The sequence below is a fragment of the Megascapheus bottae genome, chromosome 4, assembly GCF_031878675.1.
Source record: "Megascapheus bottae isolate mThoBot1 chromosome 4, mThoBot2.hap1, whole genome shotgun sequence".
Lineage (NCBI taxonomy): Eukaryota > Metazoa > Chordata > Mammalia > Rodentia > Geomyidae > Megascapheus > Megascapheus bottae.
In genome coordinates this window covers 66,723,607-66,737,088 of record NC_143512.1, presented here as the reverse complement: position 1 = coordinate 66,737,088, position 13,482 = coordinate 66,723,607, and the positions used below count along the sequence as shown (strand labels likewise).

Sequence of the window (13,482 nt, the reverse complement as noted above, 5' to 3'; positions counted from 1 at the left end):
AAAATGATACAGACTTGGGACATCAGATTGAAACCTGAATACTTCCAATATGCCTTAAAAATAATTTACTCTGTCAAATCTTTTTGCATCTATTTCTCTGCCTTTCCAAGACTAATCAGACTACACCCACTAACTACCTCCTCTGTGCCAAGAAAACCTTGTGTATTTCCTATTAGAACAATCTAGAGAATGTTTGTCATTTCTGTCTAAAATAAAGTCATTCACTTACTTCTCATACAGTGCCTTCCAAACAGTTCATTCTCTCTTCACTTATTTTTTTTTTCCTTACCTCACAAAGACTGATTCAGACTGACGAGTTCTCCAATAGGGTCTCTGGACACTGATCATTCTAGAATTCTGTTCCTGCTCCTAACACGAGAGCCCAGATAAGGAAGATTTCCCCTCTCTTATAAGAAAGAAGGAAGTCAGGTGCCAGTGGCTTACTCCTGTAGTGCTAGCTAATCAGGAGACTGAGATCTGAGGATCACAGTTCAAAACCAACCCAGGCATAAAAGTCCATGAGACGCATCACAAATTACCTTTCAGAAAAGTGGAAGTGGCACTATGGCTCAAGTGGTAGAATGCTAGCCTTGAGCTGATGAGTTCAGGGACAGTGCACAGGGCCAGAGTTTAAGACCCATGTCTTGAAAAATCCATGTACTCATCGCCTTTGTAAAAAGCCTTATTTATTAATTGAACTATGGGAAAAAAGACATGTATGAAAAAAAAGAAGGTGATGTCAATCCAGATGCATTTCCAGCTGCAGCCAGGCTGTGGCACAGAATAAACGATGTCTATTTTTTTTCTGCATTCTATTTCGTAGACTCTAGTCGAAATTACTTTTTCTTCCTTCCTTCCTTCCTTCCTTCCTTCCTTCCTTCCTTCCTTCCTTCCTTCCTGCCTTCCTTCCTTCCTGCTTTCCTTCCTTCCTTCCTTCCTTCCTGCTTTCCTTCCTTCCTTCCTTCCTTCCTTCCTTCCTTCCTTCCTTCCTTCCTTCCTTCCTTTCTTCCTTCCATCCTTCCCTCCCTCCTCCCTCCCTCTCTCCTTTCCTACCTCCATGCCTTTCCTTCCTTTCATGTTCCTATCATATTCTTTCCCTTTCCCTCTTGTTAGTTTTTTCTTCTTTCTTTCAAATGTTCATCTAAAAACCATATGTATTCTTCTAAGCAGCGCTGAATACAGGACGGTGTTATATGTATACAAATTTCCAGCTCACAAAAGAGAGGTGCACATATTAGGCTGTAAATGGTGAAAATTACAGCCCCAAGTTATATTCCCAAAGAATTTTCCTGAGGAATGACTATTTACAGTCATTTTTGTAAGGCTCTTAGACTTCATTTACATTTCATAGCCTTTACTGAATTTTCTTCATCAGTGTGTCCATACGTCTCTGGTCCATAAAGTGTTTCCGTGAAATTTCGATCCTATTTGGTGTGATTCCTGTCACTTTGTGAGATCTGAGACAAGCCATTCATTTCCAGTTAAAAGACCATGTTGATCACGTCACTGGTCACCCACAGCACCTTTGCTAACACCGATAATCACTGTAGTCTGTGTCTTCCAAAAATAGCAGGCAGTGTGCTCCCGCTTTTAGCTTTCTAGTTTCATTGCTTCTTTATAAAGCCTATATTTTATTTGTGAATCCTTTGTCTTGTGTATAAGTTCATCTGATTTTGGGGAGTGGAAGTGGGAGCACAGAAATGGTGAGACAGAGAGTGAACCAATGCAGCAGCGATACTCAGTAGACAGTACGTTGGAAATGAACTTTACCACCTTGGTGGGGGGAAGAGGAAGGAAACGGGGAAGAAAAAGAGGAAGGGGTTAACACTGTTCAAAAATATGTGTACTCATTACCTTTGTGAAAAGCCTTATTTATTAACTGAACTATGGAAAAATCTGTTTGAATAACTTGGTGTCAAATGTGAGAGAAATGCTGAGAGCATGTGGTATTGCTAGCCTTCCCCATCTACTCTATTACAAGAAAACTTTTGTCATATAACATTTAGATAATAAGGCTGAGTAATGATTCCTTCCTATGGACAGTGTGTGTGTGTGTGTGTGTGTGTGTGTGTGTGTGTGTGTGTGTGTGTGTTTTCCAGGGTTTTTAACTGAGAGCCTTAAGCCTTCTTGCTCTCAGCTGATGCTCTATCATTTGAGCCTTGTCTCCAGTCCAGCTTTTCTTTTGCTGGTTAGTTGAAAATGGAGTCTTGAGGACTTCTCTGTCCAGTCTGCCTTAAACCTTAAGCCTCCTGGTCTCTACCTCTGCAGTAGCTAGATATACAGGTGTTTGTATCCGCATGAGGACCTTATATCACTTTCTATTAGGGCTAATGCAATGCGGAATTTCACAGAGCACACAGGAAAGATATGCTCCAAAGCTCTTGGAACACTGTATTCTGATGGTCATTGTCTAAAAAGCCTCTTGCTCACTGCTGCCTAGAGTTTCCATTTTAAAACAATTAAGATGGAAGTGGGAGTCAGCCTGACCCAGAGACCAGGAAGAAAAGGGAACTGCACCAGTAGGAGAGGAAATAGCTTTCCTTTCCCCTCTCTTGGAAAGGAAGATAACTGACAAGGGCTCTTAAAGCCAACTAGGAGAAACAAAGTCCTTCTCCTAGGCATCTAGCCAAGGAAAAGAACATTCTGTTAATCATTACTCATTGTCAGTTTGGCCAAAGAATGACTGTGGGTTTAAGGGTGTTTTTGTTTTGTTTTGCTTTGATTTGTTTGCATCTGGGTGGCATAGACTCCGGGCAAATTTCATCATACCAGCAGCCAGTTTACAATCTTGGGTGGTTTCCTTGGGCCGGAACTTCTGTCCTTATGAACTTCTTTGTGGAATCTGTTTTACCTTGAACCTAGTAGGTCTGGTTTTCTTCAAGTCAGGCCCTAGACTTGATAAAATGGAATTCTTCCTGCCTCTCTGCAGAGCTCAGAGGGGTATTCGAGCAAACTGCTTGTTTTTCTCAGGACCACCCTTTTTGTTTGCATTTGCCCCATAAAGGAATCATTATTAATTACACTTCTGGGTCTTCTTCTGTTCTACCACTGGGTGCCTAGGATTCAAAGGCTTTGTTTGCAGGAGGGATTTTTGGCCATTCCTGACAATACTACTCATTGCTCCTGCTTCTCTTCTGCAAGATTAGGACTTCAAGCAGTGAATTTGTTTAATTGAAACAAGCTTTCTCTCTTCGGCAAAGGAATAAGTCCAGCAGAATACCCACATTTGCTGTTGTGGATGGCAGATAGGCATTAGGAATCACTCATCCTCAACAGTACTTAGAAACACTGAGGCAAATTCTCATCTCCTATTACAGATGCTGGGGAAATCTGAAACAAAAATCATTTATTTAATAGGAAGGAAATAATGGTTAGTATTTCATTTTGTTTCATTTCCTGACAGGACTTGGAAAATATGAGTGACTTCTCTTTTCCAGGGCATAGAGCAAGTCCAAATATTCTCTTTAGAGTCTGAGCAAGACAAGTCAAGACTGTCCTGACTCTAAGAGATAGTCAACTTATTTAGGTCAAAAGGAAAGTGTTCTTTTCTGGAGGTAAAATTTAAGATAGGTTTTTCTCAAATGTTTGTGTAGATGACTAAAACACCTGCAAAAAATCCTCCAAAACTATATTTGCATACATGATCTAGATATATATACAAATATTTACCTGCAATACATTTTATAAAACAACTTACAATTACTTTAGGCTATAAATAGCTGTTACATTTATTTTTATTAAAAGATTTTTAGCACTGATTTTTACATCATAATTCAAATGTCAAGTTTAACAAACAAGCATTCAAGAATGGAATCTCTATGTACAATAACTGGCACATAAATTTAAGAACAAAATTAAAATTAAGCTGAGAGTTTGTATGTCAGATATATATCAATCTATATATCAATATGTCTATAAAACATAGATCCCATCATAGATTTAATGTCTATATAGTTATATTTATATTTCCAAGTTCATGTCAATGGCCTTGAGTACCTGAGTGTTGAGTCATCACTCTTGTACTGTTTGGATCTAACAGCCACATAGCAAGGAAACCATGTGCCTTTTGTTCCTTTGGTCTTAGCTTACCTCACTCAACATGATTTCCTCTAGTTTCATCCACTTCTCAACGAATGCCATTATTTTATCTTGTTTGTTGACTATGTAGAATTCCATTGTGTATATATATATGCCACATTTTTTGTATCCATTCATCTGTAGTAGGGCATCTGGATTGTTTCCATCACTTGGCTATTGTGAATAGTGCAGAGATGAACATGGCTGAGCAGGTGTCCTTATCATATCCTGGGATATGAAGCTCAGGATAGATGCCCAGGAGTGGTATGGCTGGATCGTAGGGAAGGTTTACTTTTAGTTTATTCAAGAACCTCCAAACCGCCTTCCAGAGTGGTTACATTAGTTTATAATCCACCAGCAGTGCAGCAGGGTTCCTCTTTCTCCACAACTCTGCTAGCATTTGTTGTTGTCTGAGTTCAGAATATTAGCCATTCTGGTGGGGGTAAGGCGGTATCTTAGGGTTGTTTTTATTTGCATGTCCTTTATGACCATGGATGATGAGCATTTTCTCATATGTTTTGTTGCCATTTTGACGTCTTCCTCTAACAAGTCTCTCTTTAGTTCCCTTGACCATTTAGTGATTAGTTTGTTGCATTTTTTTAAATCACTAGGGCTGAGAGCATATCTTAAGTGACAGGGCATATGCTTACCATGTACAAGGACCTGCATTCAAAGAAAGGAAAGGAAAATATTGTATATATGTTTATTTGTTTATTTGAGATAGTATAGGGAAGGGGAAAAACAAGATGGGGGAGGGCGTAGGGGGAGGGAAATGGGGACAAAAACATGAGAAGTAATGTTTGTGAAGTAATGCACCTTCTATCTGGCGAATATAATGTAACCCCTCTATTGATTACACTAAAAAAAGAAAGGAAAGGAAGAAGAGAGAAGGGAAGGAAGGAGGGAAGGAAGGAAAGAAAGAAGAAAAGAAAAAAGGAAGGAAGGCAGGCAGGAAGGAAAACCAGCAGTTTTGAGCTGGGGGCAGGATACATCTTTAATTCCAACATTCAGGAAGATCACAAATTCAAAGCTATCCAAAGCTTTATAGAGACAAAATGAAAGGAAAGGAAAGGAAATAAAGGAAGGCGTGATATTTGAGTATCTTCATTTATTGGACATTGAAATTTATTTAAGGATGTCATTGCTTTGGCAACAAAATTATTCTTATTTAAATGTAAGTGGAGCCTGAATGGGTAACAAATTAAAGAACTTACATTAAACCTCATCCAAGATCATTATACTGTATGATGTCATACTGTATGACATCAAGTGCAGACATCCATCGTGGGATGGATGAGGGAAGAGGTAAAATGGAGGGCGCAAAAGCTCTGAGGAAGGAATCATTTGACTGGCTGCTTTGGTTATTGAGTTGATATTGGGTTGTTAGTTCCTCTGATTCTCCATTCATTCACTTATCCATGCTTTCCTAAATTCCTTCTGCAAATATTAATGAGCTGCTGGTACACAGTAGGCACTGTTCTGAATATAGAAGTATGAGGGTAAGCTGCTGCAGTAGAACTCATCTATCAGTTAATGCTGTCTATTTATTTCTGAGTAAAGAGAAAAAGGGGAGGCTAGGGGGCCGGGAGTTTGGCCTAGTGGTAGAGTGTTTGCCTAGCATGCACAAAGACCGGGGTTCAATTCCTTGGTACCACGTACATAGAAAAAAGCTAGAAGTGGTGCTGAGGCTCAAGTGGTAGAGCTCTAGCCTTGAGGAAGTCCAAGGACAGTGCTCAGGCCCTGAGCTCAAGCCCAGGACTGGAAAAAAAAAAGGAAAAGAAAAGAAAAAGGGGAGGCTAAGTGGATTCTGTGCTGCCATGTATTGTCTCACTGCTTCATCCTACAGATCCAGCCGTCGCTTCCAGCCTAGCTATAGTTGTGAGAAGGCCTGCCTGTTGAATCAGTGTCTGTGCCCTGTGATTGCTGTTAGTCCACAGGGTGGAGAAACATATGCGGAGGGCTCCCATGTCCGGGACCTTCTCTCCAGTCTAACATGTCTTCAGGGTCATTTGAGGGTCCCTGGAAATGGCCACACGCACAATAAGAAGGGATGGTTTCCATGGACACTCCTTTCCTCAGACATTGCCATATGACATATAATCTCTAGGGATTACCACCTGAACAAAACTCCAGGCTTCAGGTTGAAATAACTGGTGCACTCTGAACTCTCCACGGCTGTTGTCTCAGAGCCTGTCCGCAACTCGAAAGTGCACTGCCACTGGCTCATTCTGACCAGTGGTTAAAGGAGGATAATCAGGGAAAATGAGACTTAGAAAATAGCAGCCAGGAATTCAGAGACAAACACTGCACTCAAGAACAGCTTGATTAGAAGCACAAAAGCACCGGTTTGTTTGCTTTCAGCCTTATACTCCCTCATTAGATGTGATGTGTGGTAACAAGAATCAGAAGGAGAACTTCCCTACTTGCTCATATAATCAGTGTGTTCTGGAAACTGAGCAAGGGTCTCTTCTGTGTGTGTGTGTGTGTGTGTGTGTGTGTGTGTGTGTGTGTGTGCACATTTACCTATTCTAGGGCTCAAACACAGGGCTTAGACACTGTCCCTGGGGTTTTTTTTAATTCAAGGCTTGCACTATAACACATAACTATACTTCTACTTCCAGCTTTTTAATAGATAATTGGAGATAAAAGTTTCAGGGGCTTTCAATGATGTTCCTCAGATCTCGGCCTCCTGAGTAGGTAGGATTACAGGCAGGAGCCACTGACATTGGACTCAGTGAAGATACCTTAAAGAAAGCTATCCTGTGGGGGCGGGGAGGGCTTGCTTAAATGACTCTTCTTGGCATAAAATGTGTTTAAAGTTGAAACCTTTTCTCCATGATAGACATCTGTCTGAAGGGGAACTTGTGACAAAATCCATATTTTGGTCTTTGAACATCAACCAGTCAAGTTTAATGAGCAGACAAACTTTGAAATCTCTGGGCTCAATGAATAGAGCGGTGATTACAAGTAACAGGCATTGAACACAGGTGAACTCTTATGCTCAGGTGAATTTAAGCCAAAGTTTAATTCTACTTTCTTTTATTAAACACTAAATCTTCTGAGGTCAAAAATAGCTCAAAGGGCTGGGTACAGGTGGCTCACACCTGTAATCCTAGCTACTCAGGAGGCTGAGATCTGAGGAGCACGGTTCTAAGCCAGACTGGGCACGAAAGTCCGTGAGGCTCTTATCGCCAGTTAACCACCAAAAACCTGGAAGTGGCTCTATAGCTCAAATGGTAGAATGCTAGCTTGAGCGGAAGAGCTCATGGACAGCACCCTGGCCCAGAGTTCAAGTCCCATGGCTAACTCAAAAAAGTGTGCTCAGAGGGTCTCTATGCTCCTATGTTCTACCTACTGGAACATTACTGGTTTTTGCTTTGCTTTCTCAATAGGTCTCTGCTGAACTTTCTTAGTATTGTGACTTGTCCTGAAATCCCTACTTTGTTTTTTTTTTTTTTTCAAAGAACTTGGGACAAAACCCTAAGGGAGGTTTCTCTAACGCTAAAGAAAATCTTCATAAACCCTCATCAGTGACCTGAGGAAAGGAGAGAATCCTACAGTGTGATTAGTGTTTTGGATTGTTTTTCCTGATTTATTAATGAATGTTCAATCTGTCAAAGACAGTCACATTTATAGGCAAAGAATAGGGTTCGGAGGGCCTGCAATATGCAACGTGTCTTGTGTTAGGTGGACAGATATAATTCGCAAGTCTTATCTGAGTCATTGGAGGGAGAATGGCTCCTTGCCGTAAACCCCTTCACAGAGATGAGAGCATTTCTTAACAATCACCTGCGTAAGGATCATAGCGCTGGAGTAAGGAGCCGCCTCGTCACTGGGAATTTGTGTTGTGACACTGAGCTTTCTCAGCTCCTCTGTTGGCCCTGTCTGAGTCATATGAAAATGTCTGGTATGTAAGAATGTCACCAACAGTTCACATAGCAGGCTGGTAGTTTTACCCTGAGTATATCTTTTAACCTACTTACCTCCTGATGAGTGATACAATTCCACACAACCAATGTGAGGCTAATTCCTGATGTTTTCTTCCAGTTAGACATAAGGAAACTGACCAACAGAAGCCTCAATATAGGCTGGCTTTGGATATTTCTGTAGCCCTTGAACTTTTGACCTGGAAAGAGATTCCTCGGACCCAGTCATCTAGCCTCCATACTCTAGTCTGATTCTTTCTCCTTCTCATAATTCACTGGTATTTAAGTAAGCTCTTCCTCCTTCCTTAATAAGAGAGGCTTCTGTGGAGAGCTATTGAAGTCCTCTATTATTTATAGTAAGGCTCAATGATCAAAAGTGATCTTGAGAGCTAAAGAAGTTTACAAAAGGTGTTCTCGCTCCCCAAACTCTATTTTCAAAATAGTGTCAGTGGGTGGACTCTTGTTTTCCACTTTGGAACAGAGAAGCTAAAGCAGAATTTAGCCTGTACTTCATTAAGGTGGGCACTTTATGCACAAAAAGCACTTTGTTATATATATATCAAAATCACCATCCCTATTACATCAGCAGGGAAATAAAATTAGAACCTAATTGTGTCCTCCAAAGGACTTGAAAATACCCTGATCTCATCCACCCATAAATTTGAAATAATTGCCTTTTATGTCTTCATGTAATCATTGATTAAAGAAGAAACAGGATAAGGTCACTGAATGACATAGAAGATAGAGCTCTGAGACACAGACATATTATCTAATTAACAATGATCTACAGTGTAAATGTTGTGTAGCTGGAGTTTATGCTTTGGGGCTGTAGTGGGGAGATCTTAAGGTGATCTCATCCCTGAAGGTCTTCATCTTCTGGTATCTGGGTACTCGTGCAATCTTCTCTTGAGTGTGGTTCCTACGTGGGCTTCCAACTGATAAAAGATAGCAACAGTGATGCAGTGTCTCTCCCATGATTACATTACATCATTCAAGACTTTCTCCTTTGCTGACTTTGAAGAAGGAAATGGGCAAGGAAATACTGACAGGAAGGAAGTAAGGGGGAGATCTAGCTGTTGAGAATAGTCTCTATTCAACAGCTAGCTGGAAGTCACAGGCCTCAATTCTGTAGCCTCAAGGAAGAAAATTCTGCTGCCAACCTGAGTGAATTTGGAAGTAGACTTCTGAACAACCTCCAGATGAAGATTGGGATGACAGTATAAGATTTGTAGCCCATGTGCCAGGATTCCCAAGTAAGTCAATGAAATGAAGTGACCCAGACCAGCCATAGAGATGACACCAGCGTATCAGGCAATGGACCATTAGCATTTCTCAGCTTCTTTTTTTGTCTATATTGGTTTGATGATATTCTTTATTGAAGCTAGGTGCTGGTGACTCATACCTATAATCCTAGCTACTTGGGAGGTGAGATTAGGAAGATCATGGTTCAAAGCCAGCACAGGCAGAAAAATTCTTTTTTTTTTTTTATTGTCACAGTTACATTCGCCAGCCAGAGGGTACATCACTTCTCACACATTGACACCCCCATCTCATGTTTTTGTCCCCATTTCCCTCCCTCCACCCCCTCCCAATCATCTTGTTTTCCCCCTTCCCTTTCCCATTTCAAATAAACATATATACAATATACAAGGTAACAAAGTCAGATACTGTAACAATATGAGATTAACCAAAGGGCAACAAAAGAGAAGAGAAAAAACATAGTACATTAAGAACAACAATCACATAATACAAAGCTCTTGTTTCCACATCCTGAAGATCCTTTCATTTAGTCTCATCCTATATGGCCTTACATATCTAGGTTTTGAGCTATTGTAATTCTTTGCTAGTAGAGTCCTAGGTGTGTACTAATTATTACAAATGAGGGAAACCATTGAACCTATGTTCCTTTGAGTTTGACTTACTTCACTTAATATGATTTTTCCAAGTCTTTCCATTTCCTTACAAATGGGGCAATGTGGTTCTTTCTGATGGCAGCATAGAATTCCATTGTGTATAAATACCACATCTTGTTGATCCAATCATCTACTGAGGGGCATCTGGGTTGTTCCATATCTTTGCTATGGTAAATAGTCAGGCAGAAAAATTCTTGAGACCACTTCTCAATCCACAGCTGGACACAGTGGCACATGTTTGTCATCTCAAGCTCTGTGGAAAGTTGAAATTTGGAGGATCTTGGCACAAAGCCAGCCTGAGTGGAAAAGTCCATAAAACTCCATCTCTGTGAAGGAATCTGGACCTAATGGAAAATGGTCATCTAGCTATGTTGGAAAGACTCAGCTCCAGGCAGAACTAAGATTCTATCTCAAAAATCATCAACAAAAGGTTGGTAGCTCAAAGGCAGAGCATCAGTTTGGCTTGCACCGAGCCCTGAGTTCAAATGCCAGTATCACCAAAATAAAATTTAACTCAAGCTTTTTCCACTGAAAGAACATACCCTCAGCTCTATTCTGAGAAACTTAGCATGGAAATCTTATTCAGATTCTTCCCCCTAATAAGAGACATCACTTAGTTATCAGACCGCTTGCTTGATCTCTGATTCATTGGAAGAGCACAGCCAATGTTCTTAGAAGTAAGCTAGAGTAACAAACTCGTATGAATTAGTTTTTGTGGGTCTCCATTTTCTGATGCTACATAAAGAAAGGCTTTGAAAGGTGCTGGATTCTACGAAGAATCATAGTTAAGTTTTTCAAAGTCAGTGGAGGATATAAGAGAGCATACATTCTAAAACCATCATAAGCTAAATGTGGGAAAAAGAGAAGCAAGTGTTCTTTGCAGTGTGAGAAAAAAAAAGAAAGAAAAAAACCACCCCACTCATTAGAGCCTTAGAATGAATATACTCTTACAAGTTTAATCCATGAATAAATGAAGAAATAGAACTTTGCTGAAAAATTCCTCGTGGATTTACAAGTTTCTATAAGTCCCCAAGGAGCTCTAAAGTTGCCTGAGGTACACAGATCTGTACAGTGCAGTGAGAATTTGGGGACTGACATCTTTCCACAACAAAGACACTACTGATACCAAAACCCAGACCTATCTGGCTTTCTGTCTCCTGTGTTAAATAGTACTTAGTGTGGATTTAACAGTAACTTAATGGCTCCTGGCTTAAGAAAAGGGAATTTTGAGGTACTGTTGGATATGTGAAAATAGTAATGTCAATACCGAGCTCTTGAAAACCTGGGCGTTAAAATCATTTATTTTTTTTCCTTAATTTTAAATTCATAATTGTAAATGGTATAATAATATTTAAATTGTTAATTGTTTAGAAATATAATGGGTAAAATAAAAATATGCACATGTCTTTATTTCCTCTTATTAAAAGAAATAACAATGTTAATGATCCTGGCAAATACCAATAATAAATGAAGACTTACTGTGCTTCACTTAATTGTGTCATAGAAATAGTAACCATGTGGCCAATTCTTTGATAACTCTTGATGTTTGTTATTAAGTCAACTTAATGTTAAATATATAAGTGGATAAGCCAGACCCAAAGAAACATAGATTGCATGGTTTCCTTCACTTGTTGTGACTAGATTGTGCCTATAAATCTATTAGTAAACACACTACATGGTGAAAGACAACAAAATATTGGAATGCTAAAGGAAACAGGAAAGTGATCAACACAGGACATAAAAAGGCAGGGGCCTGATAAGTACTATGTTATCTTCTGTATGCTTTGATCATTTGATTGAGACAGAAATCTAGGAGTCTGTGCTCTAATCATGATTGTATACCTTTAGACAGACAGCTTGATGCTCATCAGGACAGGAAACTGTGAGGGAATCCTGTGTGACCCCAAGATATATTCAGGATGGGTCTTTAATTGACCTTCGATTTCGAATTTTGTCAGACTTTCATGATCATTTATGAATTCAGCAAAATAAATGTTTTAGCAATTTCAGCTTGTATTTTAAAATTATTCACCAAATACTCATCAAGTAGGAATTATTATTCAATTAAATTATTATTTCTAACTAGATGCAAAATACTTCAATTAAGGATACTAGTTTAGAAGGAAGGTTAAAGAAACAAGACAACATTCCTGGCCTTGAAGAATATATCTGGTCTAGTTAGGGAAAGGATATCAAGTAGGAAAAATGATACCTTTTCTCCTCTAGTCATAATGTGTGGACTAGACTAGAAGCGTATGTATAGTATGCAAAATGAAGTCACACGCAGAATGGATTATTTGTAGCTAGTGGCATTCCAAAAGTTCAATGGTTTTATACACCAACATCACAATAAGGAACAGTCAAAATTCCCTTAGCATCAAAGATGTCAGCATTGAAGGATCCTGAAATATTAAGTGCAGTTCTCTTTCCTATGAGTTCTAAATTATATATCAATAAACTGGGTTTAGGGTATTCAAGATTTCTATGCTACCTCTTTCTATCTTCTTTGAAGACTTGCCTTATTTATTTATTTATTTATTTATTTATTTATTCATTTATGCAATAATGGGGTTTGAATTTAGGGCCTTGTGCTTATTAGACAAGTACTCTACTGCTTGATCTACATGCCGACTCTTTTTTGCTCTCATTTATTTTTCAGACTAGGTCTCACATTTTTGCCCAGGACTCCCCGGTAGACGGGATTACAGAAGTGTGGGCCACCAGTACTCAGTTTGTTTGTTCAACTGGAGGTCTCTAACTTTTTGCCCAGGCTGGCCTTATACCTCAAGCCTCCTGATCTCCTCCTCCTGATGACCAGGATTATAGATGTGAGATATTATCGATGGCCCCCAAACGCACTCTTCCATATCCAGCCATCAAATACTGAATATCTTCAAAGGTTATCCCAGGCCTATCCAGCCACATCTATTCACAATTTTCATTATATGATGAAGTAAATTAGAAGTTAGTGGTGAACATTAGCTGAAGGACAATTTGTGGTGAAACCCAAATATAAGTGTCCTGGATAGTGTCTTTTTTTATCTAGATCAGAAGATTCTTAATTTGCCAAAATATTGAAACTTAAAGATTATTCAGGATGTGGCGCTGTGGCTTAAGGGGTAAGGCAGTAGCCTTGAGCGGAAGAGCTCAGAGACAGTGCCCAGGCTCAGATTTCCCATGACCTTCCCTTCCCTCCCCCCCCCCACCAAAACAAAGATTATTCAAATCCCCATCTTGCCTTGAATTTTAAACTGAGCTATCCAAGGTTGATTGGCCACATTAATTTCTAAGCATCCACAAATGACTGTACAAGTAGAATAATTGAAGTCACCGATCTGTGTCTGCATTTTACTTTTGTCACTGTGACAAAATATCAGAGAAAATGACTCAAAGGGAGAAAAAGGCTGACCATGGCTCGGTGTCCAAGGGTACAATTCACCCTGCCTCCATTGTCTGCACAACGATGAGATATAACATTATGACAGGAGGGACAAAGATGCTCACTTCATAACAACCAAGAAGCAAAGAGAGAGAGAAAGAGAAAGAAGAGAGAGAGAGAGAGAGAG

At 39.6% G+C, this 13,482-nt stretch overlaps 1 long non-coding RNA gene across 1 annotated transcript in view; it reads right to left on the bottom strand.

The window, feature by feature from the left end:
• Nucleotides 1-267, bottom strand: part of LOC150064604 (uncharacterized) — a 69,805-nt gene extending 69,538 nt beyond the window's left edge. Inside the window, exon 1 of the long non-coding RNA XR_016535168.1 lies at nt 230-267. This is a non-coding gene — a long non-coding RNA (uncharacterized LOC150064604). The remainder of the gene's footprint in view (nt 1-229) is intronic.
• Between the last annotated feature and the right edge of the window lie 13,215 nt (nt 268-13,482).